Source organism: Mus pahari, chromosome 4 (genome assembly GCF_900095145.1).
Source record: "Mus pahari chromosome 4, PAHARI_EIJ_v1.1, whole genome shotgun sequence".
Taxonomy (NCBI): Eukaryota; Metazoa; Chordata; class Mammalia; order Rodentia; family Muridae; genus Mus; species Mus pahari.
In genome coordinates this window covers 140263250-140275732 of record NC_034593.1, presented here as the reverse complement: position 1 = coordinate 140275732, position 12483 = coordinate 140263250, and positions in this window count along the sequence as shown.

Below are 12483 nucleotides of genomic sequence, written 5' to 3'. Positions count from 1 at the left end.
TGTGTAAAACATAGATTACATTATCCTTTGGGGGTTTTGTTTTGTTTGCAACAAGGTATCACAATGTATCTTCAAACTCATGGCGCTCCTACCCCAGGGCTGGGACTACATGAATATACTGCGATCTACACATTACATTCTCTCCGTCCGTTATCACCTATGAAGGTTGTTTGCACAGCCATAAGGTTCCATTTTTCACCTCCACAAACAGTGCAAATGACCACTTGTCTTTTTCTCTATAACTACCTTCAGGATATGACTCACTGTGACTTGATCTGCATTTCCCTGATCACTTGTCATGCTGAGTGTTTTCCTAAGCCTATTGGGCATTTTTAGTCTTTGTATCAGCTCATTTTAATTGGGATTTTAAAAATTGGTATAGGTTTTAATTTGATAGTTATTTTTACCTCTGAGTTACAGGAGCTCCTTCTACATTCTGAAAATTACCCCATCAGATGAATGATGGAAACTTCTGTCCAGTCCCATAGGTCATGTGTGCCCCCTCTCACTCTCTTTGCTGGGTGAACGCTCTTCAGTTTGATGTAGTCCTCTTGTTTTGCCTCCTCTGTTCTTGGTGTTACATCCCTGACATCATTGGTAAAACTGGGGTCACGAAGTTTCCCTCCAGTCATCCCGTCACATCTTCAGTCCATTTCAGCTGGCTTTTGTGTGTGGTGTAAAATAAGGGTGAACATCCCACTGACAGAGTGCGGGTTTGCTGGCAAGCTCTTCCTATTTCTTGTGAAGCCTTGGACTTTGTGCCATTCCTCCCATGATCACACTCCACAGAACTATCTCTGGGCTCTGGTTTACCCCACACATCACCATGGATGTGTTATGCAAGTACCACTTTTTGGCTTACTGTAGCTTTAAAATTATTTTGAGATTAGTAACAATGCTCTCTTCAAGGCTTTGCTAGCTCGTGTATGGCTTCTTGTAGCTCTGAATAAATCTGATAACCACCCCTTCTCTTTAAAACGCTATAAAATAGAACTTAGATTAAAACTTGCACTGAAATAATAAATTAGGGGTACATTACTTCAGTCTGTTACAGTGGCTATATCACAATACCACAAACAACATATTTCACATACCTGTGTGTGTGTTTGCATGTGCAGGACATGTATTGTGCACATGAATGTGGAGGTCAGAGGCTGATGCTATGTGTCTTCCTCAGTCACTCCTTGTTTGAGACAGGCTCTCCCTACTGAACCAAGAGCTTCCAGCCCACTCGTCTGACCAGCCAGCTCCTGCATCCTGGTCTCTTTCTCCCTAAGGCTAGAATGCCATGTGGGTGACCACACCTGCCAAGGGTTTACAAGGCTGCTAGGGACCCAAAGGCCAGTCTTCCCCCTTTGCATGGCAGGGGCTTTGACTCGCTGAGCTGTCTCCTCAGCCTTAGTAGCAGGAGGCTCTTTCCTGAAGCTCTGGAGGTGGGGCATCAAGAACTAGAGATTTCCATTCCTGCGAGTCCTCAGGGCAGCCATCTTTGCATCATAACTCAACTTGGGAGAAAGGGTGAGGGATCCCCACAGGGCCTTTCATAAAAGCATTATCCTATCTATCAGCTGTGGCTCTGTGGCAATGCCTGAACACCTCCCCGAACTCCTCTAATTTCCAGTTCCATCAACATGGGGGCTCGGGTGGTGGCATATGAACCAGGGGCAGACACGTGAACATTAGGTCCCAGCAGGTAATATAGAAGTTTTAAGATGTCTTACAATTCATTAATACAAGATGATTTTCCTCCATTTGCTGTTTATTCGATTCCTTTCATCATATGTTTTACAGTTTTCACCCTCTAAGTCTTTAATTCCTTTACATAGTTTCTTCTTGGTAGTTTACTCTTTTTGATGCCATTATAAACAGGGATGCTACCCCAATTTCCCTTTCAGATAGTTAACTGCTAGTGTGCAGCCTTGCTTTATATCATAAATCTTTATAGAATATGTCTATCCTAACAATTTTTGGTAAAAAAATAAAATTGGGATTTCTACATTCTAATTGTACTACCTACAGAAGGGCAGTTTTTTATCATACCTCTGGAATCACTAAGCCAGGTCTTTAACAACATGAAGGGAAAAGGGATATGGACGTCAAAACAGAATTGCTCCATATGTAACAAAATAAGCAAACAAACAAAAACAGCTGCAGTTGGTCATAATGCCATTCTACAAAGTGCATGGCAGAGAAGGCCAGGCTGCCATGTGGTTAGAATCCGAAGGAGATTCTGAGAATGGCTCTCTGGTACAGGCTGAAGTCTGGAAAGACCTCCTAAAGTATGATGGAGGAGTTAGACATGAGAAGAAAATTAATAAAGGACTTCCAGGCCTCCAGAACACGACAGTCGAATTTTCTAAGGCTTAGTCATATGTCGAATTTTCTAAGGCTTAGTCATATGGTGTACACAAAAACCTAAAAATACACAAGTGTTTCTCAAGTCTTTGAAGTGCTAATAAGAGAGTGATCAGATGAATAGAAGAGCCAGATGCCCAGTTTCTGAGATGGTGGTTTTTACACCTGTAGTTCCCATATCAGTAGCATGCCCAGTTCACACATGAGCACATCTTTGTTTGGGTTGTAAATTATCTATTACAGCCTTTAGTCCACCTAAGGAAAGGATCACAAGGTGGGATAAAGTCCAAAACACAAAAGCATTTCTGTCACAGCAAAATGTTTTCAAAAGGATACTAGACTTACAGTGGTAGTACTTAACATTTAACAGCAATAATCATGTATTTTTAAAAAATATATGTTAGGGAGAAGCATAACTGGAGTATTTAATTCATGATTTTATCAATTTTATTGATTAAACTAGTTATGTCGCCGGCAATACATCTTACATCTTACACCCAGGGATCTCACACTCAGAGTCTACCAGACATGTTCCAGATTTAACCCAAACCTTCTCTCCCACGTCTTTGGAAGGTTGGGAAGAAACACAGGGTATTCACTGGCTGCCTGGATTCCCCATCTCTGTACCTATGGGTGTCAATGTATCATTTTCTTTCTCCCTTCCTTCCTTCCTTCCTTCCTTCCTTCCTTCCTTCCTTCCTTCCTTCCTTCCTTTCTCTTTCTTTCTTTTCTTTCTTTCTTTCTTTCTTTCTTTCTTTCTTTCTTTCTTTCTTTCTTTTTCTTTCTTTCTTTTCTTTATTTTTTGTATCATTTTCTTAAAATAAGACTTTACTTTTTATCCATGACTCCTCAGTGTCTTTCTCATCCTCCTCATTTTGTTTGTTTGTTTTTTGAGACATGGTTTCTCTGTGTTAGCCTTGGCTGTCCTAGATCTATCTCTGTAGATGGGGCTGGCCTCAAACACAGCAATCCACCTGCCCCTGTTTCTGAGTGCTGGGATTAAAGGTGAGCAAGCGCCAGCACCACCCGCATCATTTTATAAAAACAACAGGTATTTCTTTTTCTGTTGGAGCTGATGGTGACAGAATAAATGGACTATGAAAATGGGTGAAGACTTGTAGTCACTTCTGCAGGGGGTGAGGAGGATGTGGGCGACAGGGGAATGTGGGGACAGGGGCTGTGGGGACAGGGACTGTAGGGACCAGGGACTGTGGGGGACAGGGCTGTGAGGGACAGGGGCTGTGGGGACAGGGCTGTGGGGACAGGGCTGTGGGGACAGGGGCTGTGGGGGACAGGGCTGTGGGGACAGGGCTGTGGGGACAGGGCTGTGGGGACAGGGGCTGTAGGTAACAGGGGCTGTGGGGGACAGGGCTGTGGGGACAGGGGCTGTAGGGGAGAGAGGCTGTGGGAAAAGTGTGGGGCAGTATGCTGCACACAGACAGCCTGGTCTCCAGTCCAGCAAAGGTCTGGAACCCCAGGGACCCGATGGGTGGTGATTTCCACCTATATGGGATGGAAGGTGTTCAATCATGTCTCCTGGACACCTGGCTCCTGTAAGCTCCTGGCATTCTGGCTAGACTCCACCCCCACAGTTTCCTGACTATAGCCAGGTATGTTCCTCCCTATAGTTACCTGGCAACAGCAAGATAGCCCTGCCCACTATAAAAGGGGATGCTTGGCCCCTCCTCACTCTCTTTAAGCTCTCACCTTTCTTACTCTCTTCTCTAGCCCTCCTTCTCTCTCTCTCCCTCCCCGCCTCTCCATGTGGCTATGGCTGGCCTCTCTCCCTCTTTCTACCTTCTCTCTTTCTCCCTGCCTTTCTACAATAAAGCTCTAAAACCATAGACTGTCTCTGCTCATCAAGGCCCACTGTGCTTGGACAATGGGATAGGCTTTCCCCTAACAAGCTGCATCTAACCTCCTACCAGAGGCCTTCCTGTGTTCCAGCCTTCTGGACTGGACCAAGGACTCTTGCTCGAGTGGGAACCACCCAGCACCCCCTCTCTCCCTGCCCCCTCCTCTCTTCAGCCCCAGGGATGACTGAACTGCCCCCAGGGCCATTTGTTCTCAGCTCTTCCAAAGTGTCCAGCGGATTCTGGGATGTCTGAGACTGAGAACCCATTACCTAGGACTGCCCTGTATCTATCCCCCTCGCCAAGCTGGGGTCCAGTGGCTTCCCACAGCCAGACACCCACCCGGGGCCACGTGGAAAGTGTGCGGCAGTCCTCCCGAATCCACCCACCCAGAGCACCAGAACTCTGGCGGGATGCGAGTTTTCTCCCACTCCCTTTATTTCCCCCATACCCACTGCCCAATAGAACCGTTTAAAAGACTTTAAACTGAAGAGGTGGTGAAGATTTGGGAACCAAGAACAGCTTAGTTCTGAAAGCTAAAACCAGCAGCCTTTGAGGCTTGTGCAGAGATGGGGAAGAAAGAGAAAGCAGTTTTCACCGAGTCCTGAGTCTGACTTCAGCAACCAAGTAGCACGAGGTCCAGGCCAGGACACAGCTGAAGAGCCAGGGAAGCCGTGGATGTGAACTGGAACAGTGCAGGCTCACCAGCTCTCCATTCATGACCCAACTGCATTGTAAACTGTGTGGGAAAAAGTTCATTCCTTCTTCTTGGGCAATGTGCATAATATATTAGCCGCTTGTTGTGAGAACTAAATGAGGGGCTATGTGTGAATGTGCGCGTGAATCGTGAAGTGTCAGTTGTTATTTTGAAGTAAATAGGCAGAAGTGATAATGAATTCGTACTTTACAGAAGTTTAAGCTCAAAGGCACAGCCTAGGAGGGGGGCACAGACACATGGTTCTGCTGTGTGCCACTGGGACTAGCTACCACCAATCAGAATTGAGTTGTTAAAAAAATACAAGAAAGTCACTTTATTAACCCATTTGGGAAAAATTATTGAAGGTTGATTTTATTTCTTTGTGTGTGTGTGTGTGTGTCTATGTGTACATAGTGTGTGTAATGAGTGTGTAAATGTGTACATGTCTATGAGTGAGTATGTGTACTTGAGTGTGTGTATGTCTATGTGTGAATATGTGTACTTGAGTGAGAGTGTGTGTGTGCAGCGGTGAGCATGTGTCCTGGAGTGTGTGTGTCTATGTGTAAGCATCTGTATTTTGTGTGTGTGTGTGTGTGTGTGTGTGTGTGTGTCTTGATGTCTGGTTTGTGTACATGGAAGGCTATCATATCTCCCAGAGCTGGAGTTATAAGTACCTGTGAGCTCGTGTGAGTGCTGGGTGTATGTCTATGTGTGAGTATGTGTATATGGCTTGTGTGTGTGTGTGTGTGTGTGTGTGTGTGTGTGTGTGTTTATGAATTTGTGTACATGGAATGCTATCATATCCCCTGGAGCTGGAGTTATAAGTAGCTCCAGTGAACTACTGTGAGTACTGGGAACAGAACTCTGCCCCGTGCAGGAGCAGTGGGTGCTCTTAAGCACGGAGCCATCTCCCCAGCCTCCATTTTAGAGTTTGAAACTTTTCCTTGTTTGACTTTGCATACTTCATGTTATTTCCATTCCTTTCACTTCCCATTCTTTAAAAGCCTCTGAGAGCTCCCAAACATTTCCTCAGGGAATGGAAACATATTTATCTTTAAACCGTCTATAATGATGGCATGCATGTGTTTCTCAAAGTATCCAGATTAAAACAATGCAGGTTCCTCACCTCCTTAAACACTTTTTGGGAACAAAGTAGGGAATATAAATAAAGAAGGTCTGTATGCCTGTTATTTCAGAGCCATCAAGCTTTTCCACACATCATTTGTGTAAGCTCAGGTCAATTATGAACTGCTGAGCTCCCATCATCCATCTCCTGGAGGTGGGCTTAATGAATGATGTGTGCTATCACTGAAGCAAAGGTCAGGAGTGGGGCTGTGCAGATGGAAACTGGGGTAGAGAAGATAATGAAACTGAAAATAGCATGTAAATTGTAAATGCCTCCTCCGGACTAGAAATATTTATCATATATCTTCTTACTAACCCTTCATTGAGGCCCCTTGAGATGCATTTGCACAAACACTGCCAACATATTAGAGAAAGGAGCAAACAAACATAAGAAGGTCAAATCCTCAAGTCAGCACAGCTGCTGGATCCCAGGCCCAAGACTGTTGGCGCACGTCACTCACCGGCAAAGTTCTCCTTTGGGCTCTTCCTATAAGTGATGCATTATGTCTTTGGAGGTGGGGAGATGTGTGAGGAAAAAAAAAATCTGGCCCTTTCCTACTGCTCTTCCTGTCATTTATCACAATTCATAGTGTGGTAGAGAACAAAGCCAAAGAAAGCCTCTGAAACCAAGGCCAAATTTCTATCCAATGGCTGCATCATCAATAGTCGGTCTCAAGCTGGTCATATCTGCTTTATATATCAAGGGTTTAAAAATAACCTCTCTAATGGATCACTGAAGTAACAAAAGGTGTAATAAACTTGGAAGGAGATTGTATCTTATATGTTATAGCCTGAGGGGGGGACAGGATACCAGTTGTCTAACCTAAAACAATTTCTCACATTTCTTATTAATAGAACCAGTGGCCATATTCTCTTATTCTGGTCGAAGACATGAAATATGCTTGACTCAGAATTTAGGAAAACTAGTCAGGTATAGAGGTGGAACACTGACTTTATCCAGGAATTAAAAAGTTCAGAGAGCAGGGCCACATGCGCCACGCTATCCTGGTCTATCTAGCAAGATCTTGTCACAAAAATCTAAACAAAGATAAGAAAATGTCTAAGAAAAATTACTGTCTGTCCTGATGGGAAAGGGAAGATTCAAATGATACCATTCTTTCACACTGCATTTGCTCCTAACTGCCCCACCGCACTCCCTTTCTTCTTGGATGGATGCAATGCCTAGAAGGGAAGCTACTAATCACAGCCCAAGGGAGTCAGACACTAAGGTAAGAAGCAGAAGGGCAGGGAAGTCTGGATCCTTCATGACATCTTGGAGCCACCCCATTGATTAAGCAGATCCACCTCCAAAGCAGATCACACCAGTCAAGTCTCTGTTATAGCAATGGAATGCCAATACAAATGTGGCTTGTTTCATCAACAATGAACAATGCCAGCCAGCTCCTTGACATGAAAGGACACTGCCGATGTCATAGAGCCATGTGAGTTCACATCCGCGAGCCCTGTGGTTCCTCTCTGTATTATGTCTCCAGCTTTAAAGCCAGTGATGAGAAATGACCAATGACAATGAGCATTTTTCACTGAAAACTTTACAATTTCCACAGGTCACAACTTTCACCATGGTGTGCCATTTAAAGATGTCTGGGTGGTATCTATACACAATTGTTCCTGAATACAGATGCTATTTGTATGATGCTCTGCCAATATTGCAGTGTTCATGTGCACTTCTCACTGTCCTGAGAGCTTACAGATGCAGCTCTTAAAAATAGATCAGGTGACAGAGGGCTGAAACAGATGCACCCCAGGTCCAGCCTACATGCTTAGGATCACAAAGCATCTAATGACAAAGCCCAGGAGGCTTGAATGTCCTGGTCCCAGAAAGATCCCATGAAAAGATGATGCCTGTCAATGGAGAGACTAAGGATGCACCTTTCTCACCATGCCAAGTAGGATGTGGAACTACCCATTTCTGGTGGTTGCTCTGATAACCACTGGTCTTCTGAGAGGGTGGTAGTATGGGCTGAGAGTAACCCAGTGCTCCACAGCCTGTGTCAAGTGGCAGCCATAGCACCTGCCACTACCCGGGCTCCCTGAGAGTAGTCAAGAACCATGTCAGAAACCACAGAACCAGCAGATATCTGTCCTTGTTGGACTGTTATAGTGTATCAGCTGAACCTCAGCCAGCCCATGCTGTACTGTTACAGTGTACCAGCTGAATCTCAGCCTGCCCATTTTATACTGCTGGGTAGCAAGGGCAAGAGACTCCAGACCAAAGTTGCTCACTCTCTAGGTCTAAAAGCCAATCTTTATTGCTTTCAAAGACAGCATTACAGCCAAAGTTCAAACTGAGGTATAGGTAGTTTTATATCCAAGACTGAAAAACTATTCTTTCTAATCTTTCATAGGTCATTGTGGTGAGGGGGAGAGAATAGAAAGAATCTATGGTTGCATTTCACCCAGGAAAAAGAAGAAGCCACCAAAGGAGCCTTTGCAGTCTTTAGTGAAGCCCAGAGTACTTACAAGAAAAGGCAGGGAAATGTTTGTATCCATTCAACAGAGAGTCACTGAATGCTGAATTGGTTGGATCTGGTACAATGTTTCTATCAGTTTTGTTTTGCTTTTTGGCAAATCCCCCCTCTGGCCTAAACCTTAACAAGCCAAACATAATTCCATGCCACCTTTCTCCCTCCAGACCTCCTTTTCCCTTTTTTCTATTCCTCCTCCATTCAGTCCACCTGCTGGTAAACGTCTTTCAAAGGCAGATGGAATACATACTAATCTTGCTATTAACTTAAGCAAAGCAAATAGAATGTAAATCTTTTGGCCATGGGACCATCTGGTGCTTTCCAAAGCCTGCTTCATATGCTGTTTTAAAACAATCATCCCCTTGGTGTGTGATTCACGACACCATCCGCCTTCCACTAAACCTGAGCTAATTGTGTGACCTCTTCTTTACATCTTCTAAGATTCCAGAATTGTGTACAGTTCTAGAAATGTACACTTTTTACTGGAGTTAACAGCCTCCATCACTGGACTGAAACACAAGGGAAGTAGGCTCAGATAGTTATACTGTCAGTCCTGGCCATAGAAATATTTCACCTGGTACTTCCATGTGACCTTCAAATATGACCTTCGAGGGCTACATAGAGCTCCCAGGTTCCAGGCAGCCCCTGGATCACTAATCCCATGCATGCATTACTTATTGCTTAGTGAAGAGATGCTGAAGGGGGCTCTGGTAGCAAGGCTTGCCCATATCGCTCAGGCCATTACTGACCTGGACCTAACAGGCAGAGCCTCGTGGGAAAGACCGCACTGGCCAAGTCTCACCTCTTAGAGAAGAGCTTTGGACTCTTCTCTCAGCATTCCTCAGAGTTCTGCAGTCCACTCTCAGGGTAGCTTGGTCTGTATTTTCTCTTGCAGCTCAAAGTCTGTCTATTCTTATTCCACTCAGATCAACTTGGCAATATTTTGGCAGTGGCCAAGGCATTGACAGAGGTATGCAAAGATTAATGTATAAAAGTAACCTTTATCCGCCTGATATAATCATTCTCATCTTACTGCTAACCTAGGCCTAGTCCTGGAAGGTTCTAGCCTCCCTACAATCTAAACTAGGCCTAGAATGTTTTCAGACTCTGAGACTTCTGAAAAAGCTCTTTCCTTCCCAGTTCCTTCTGTTTTCTGGTTGGCTGATTCAACTCAGCTGTTCTGGCTCAAACTCCTCTTCAAGCTAACTGACTCAACATGGCTTCTTTCTTGGCCTCTGACTTTTTTCTTTGCTTGGCCACTAACTCTGTCAATCTGTTCTAATCTTCTGGCTCCTTCTCATTCCCTGGTTTGATCCGTCTTCACCTGCGCCTAGTTTGTTCTCTCTGCAGCCTGTCTCCGTAAAACTTTCCTGGTAAAACTGCCCCCTCTCCTCTAGCTGCTGTCTCTTAAGGAGCCTCTCTTTTCTGTCTGTTCTGGGGAGGGTTGTGTATATTCTATTCCTTCAACTCTTTCTCTGATTTGTCGATTCGTCTGCCACTCAATTAGACACCACCTTCAAACATGGGGGCTTCCTTCAAAAAAACTAATTTTACCTTTATTGTTTGGAATTAAAGGCGTGTGCTAAGGCTGAGCCCCACTACAACTAGAAACAGCTTTTCCCAGTAAACAACACCATCTTGGGGTTCACGGTGTGATCAAATATCCTGCAACATTAATGAGATATGGTGCATGCTCTCAAAAACTGATTTAAAGGTTTCTAAATATAATACAACGCAAAGGAAAATTTATTTCAGTGGCATTTACAGGAAGAAGCCACAGAAGGACAGAGTGATGGGAGCCTAAGGTAGTGTCGCATGATGTTAGGATGCAGAGGACAGGTGAGTATGACTTGCAGGAGGATTCAAGAACAGGGTACAGAGTATTCTTTAAAATCCTGGGGGAGCCAGGCATGTTGGCTCCACAGACTGGAGCATGTCCAAAACCACACATGGCAAAGATGTTCTGATGAAGCCACCAGAGCAGGCACAGATTCTGTGATGAGTTCTTCCAACCAGTCCAGAACCAGCCTCTCTGCCTCTGAAAACTGGCTGGTGCCTCTCTCCAGAGAAGTGTGGGCACAGCCCTTCGACGCAGCCCCGCTCTGTCCCTTGCCAGCAGGCAGCTGCGAGCATGCTCTGGCTATCTCTCTTTGCCAAAGAGCAGATCATACATCCATACCTTCCTTGGCCTCCAAATTTTGGGAAACAATTGTGATGTTTTAAGTTTCTCTAATTAAAAGCTACCTTTTTTTTTTTTTTTTTTACAATCAGATTGGACACACATACCCACACTCACATATTCTGAAGTATGTTCAGACATCAGGGTGGGCAGCATTCGGTGAACTTGTTCACTCTATTGATCAAGTTGTACTGGCAACCCAGCTGAAGGGGAGGAGATCTGTGATGTGATCGGCCCATTTTGGCCCCAGTGTCCACTTCCATTTGTTCAGTGAGATAATGGCTTGTTTTTTATCACTTATTCCCATCCTGTGGTCTTTTTAAATCTCAGAACATTTTGCAGTCTCCCGTAGTGAACTGATCTAATCCTGGATGCTCAAATTTATTTAATCATGATATTTTTTATTTGTGCCCAGGAATATAAACAAGGCTTTATTAAAAGAGTCAATCTAACTTAAGTGGTGGGGGAGGGATAATTCTTTTAAATTAGAAGATAGTGTGGGAGAAAAGTAGGTTTTATAGCTTGGGTTTTCAAAGGGACAACTGGGTATAATACGTTAGAGGTATGTGGTTCTTCACACAAGTAGGATTTGTATGAACTGTTGATTTAGATGCAGTATAATCAGCCATTTTCCTGGTAATAATCAATAGAAAGACAATAAACATGATAATATAGAATTATTTGGGGTCAAGGAACAAAGAAGAAATTCTCCCCACGCATTTAGCAAGCTGCTGTGGACCAGGACTTCCCCAAAGGGCTCTGATTCACTAACAGACACTCCCGTAATTTCCTCTGACCACCAAGTAAGAAGCTTCGAGTAATTAAGTGGGATTTAAAGCAAATGGTTACAAAGCACAGTGCACGCTCTGAGCTTCAGACTCTTACAGCTGTGACCACCTGATGTTGTAACAGGACTCTGTAGAACACAAAGCCCTGGGTAACTGTCCACCCATCCCAGTTCCCATTCCAATAGCCATGCTGTAGCCACAGGCACACAGACAACTGGCCAGGGGCTACATATTTACCAGCAAGCCATCATCTCATCTATCACAAATTGAATGTCAGGTCAAGCTCTGCTGATAGAGCACTTCCCCCCTCCCCCAAGCCTGATTACCTCAGTAGGATTCTCAAGGCCCACATCGTAGAATAAGAGAACCAATTCCTGTATGTCATCCTCTGACCTCTATGTGCCTGCAGAGGTGTGTGCACCTATGTGAGCATGCACTCACATGTATGCACACACGTAAGCACACACATGTACATGCATACACACATATGTGCAGGCACTCACCTACAAAAAATAAACACAAGAGTTTTAAATAAAGTGTATGCTATGAGTATAGTTTCATTCTATTTCTCTGTCTCTGGATTCCCATGCTTTCTCACAGACCTCTGGCCTTGTGCTCACTCCTGCCCCTCTAGCTCTGGAGCCCTGGACTCTACACTCAGTGCTATCCCCACTCAGCTACTGGAGAGCCTTCTGAAATACTGGCTTGCCCCCCTCAACTGGGTGGACTTTGTGTGCATATTTGGATTTAGACTCACCTGGTTTTTAATTTTGTACTTAATTTTTTAAATTTATTATTATTTTCTTTATTTACATTTCAAATGCTATCCCAAAAGTTCCCTATACCCACCCCCCTACCCCTGCTCCCCTACCCAACAACTCCCACTACTTGGCCCTGGCCTTCCCCTGTGCTGGGTCATATAAAGTTTACAAGACCAAGAGGCCTTTCTTCCCAATGATGGCCAATTAGGCCATCTTCTGCTACATATGCAGCTAGAGAC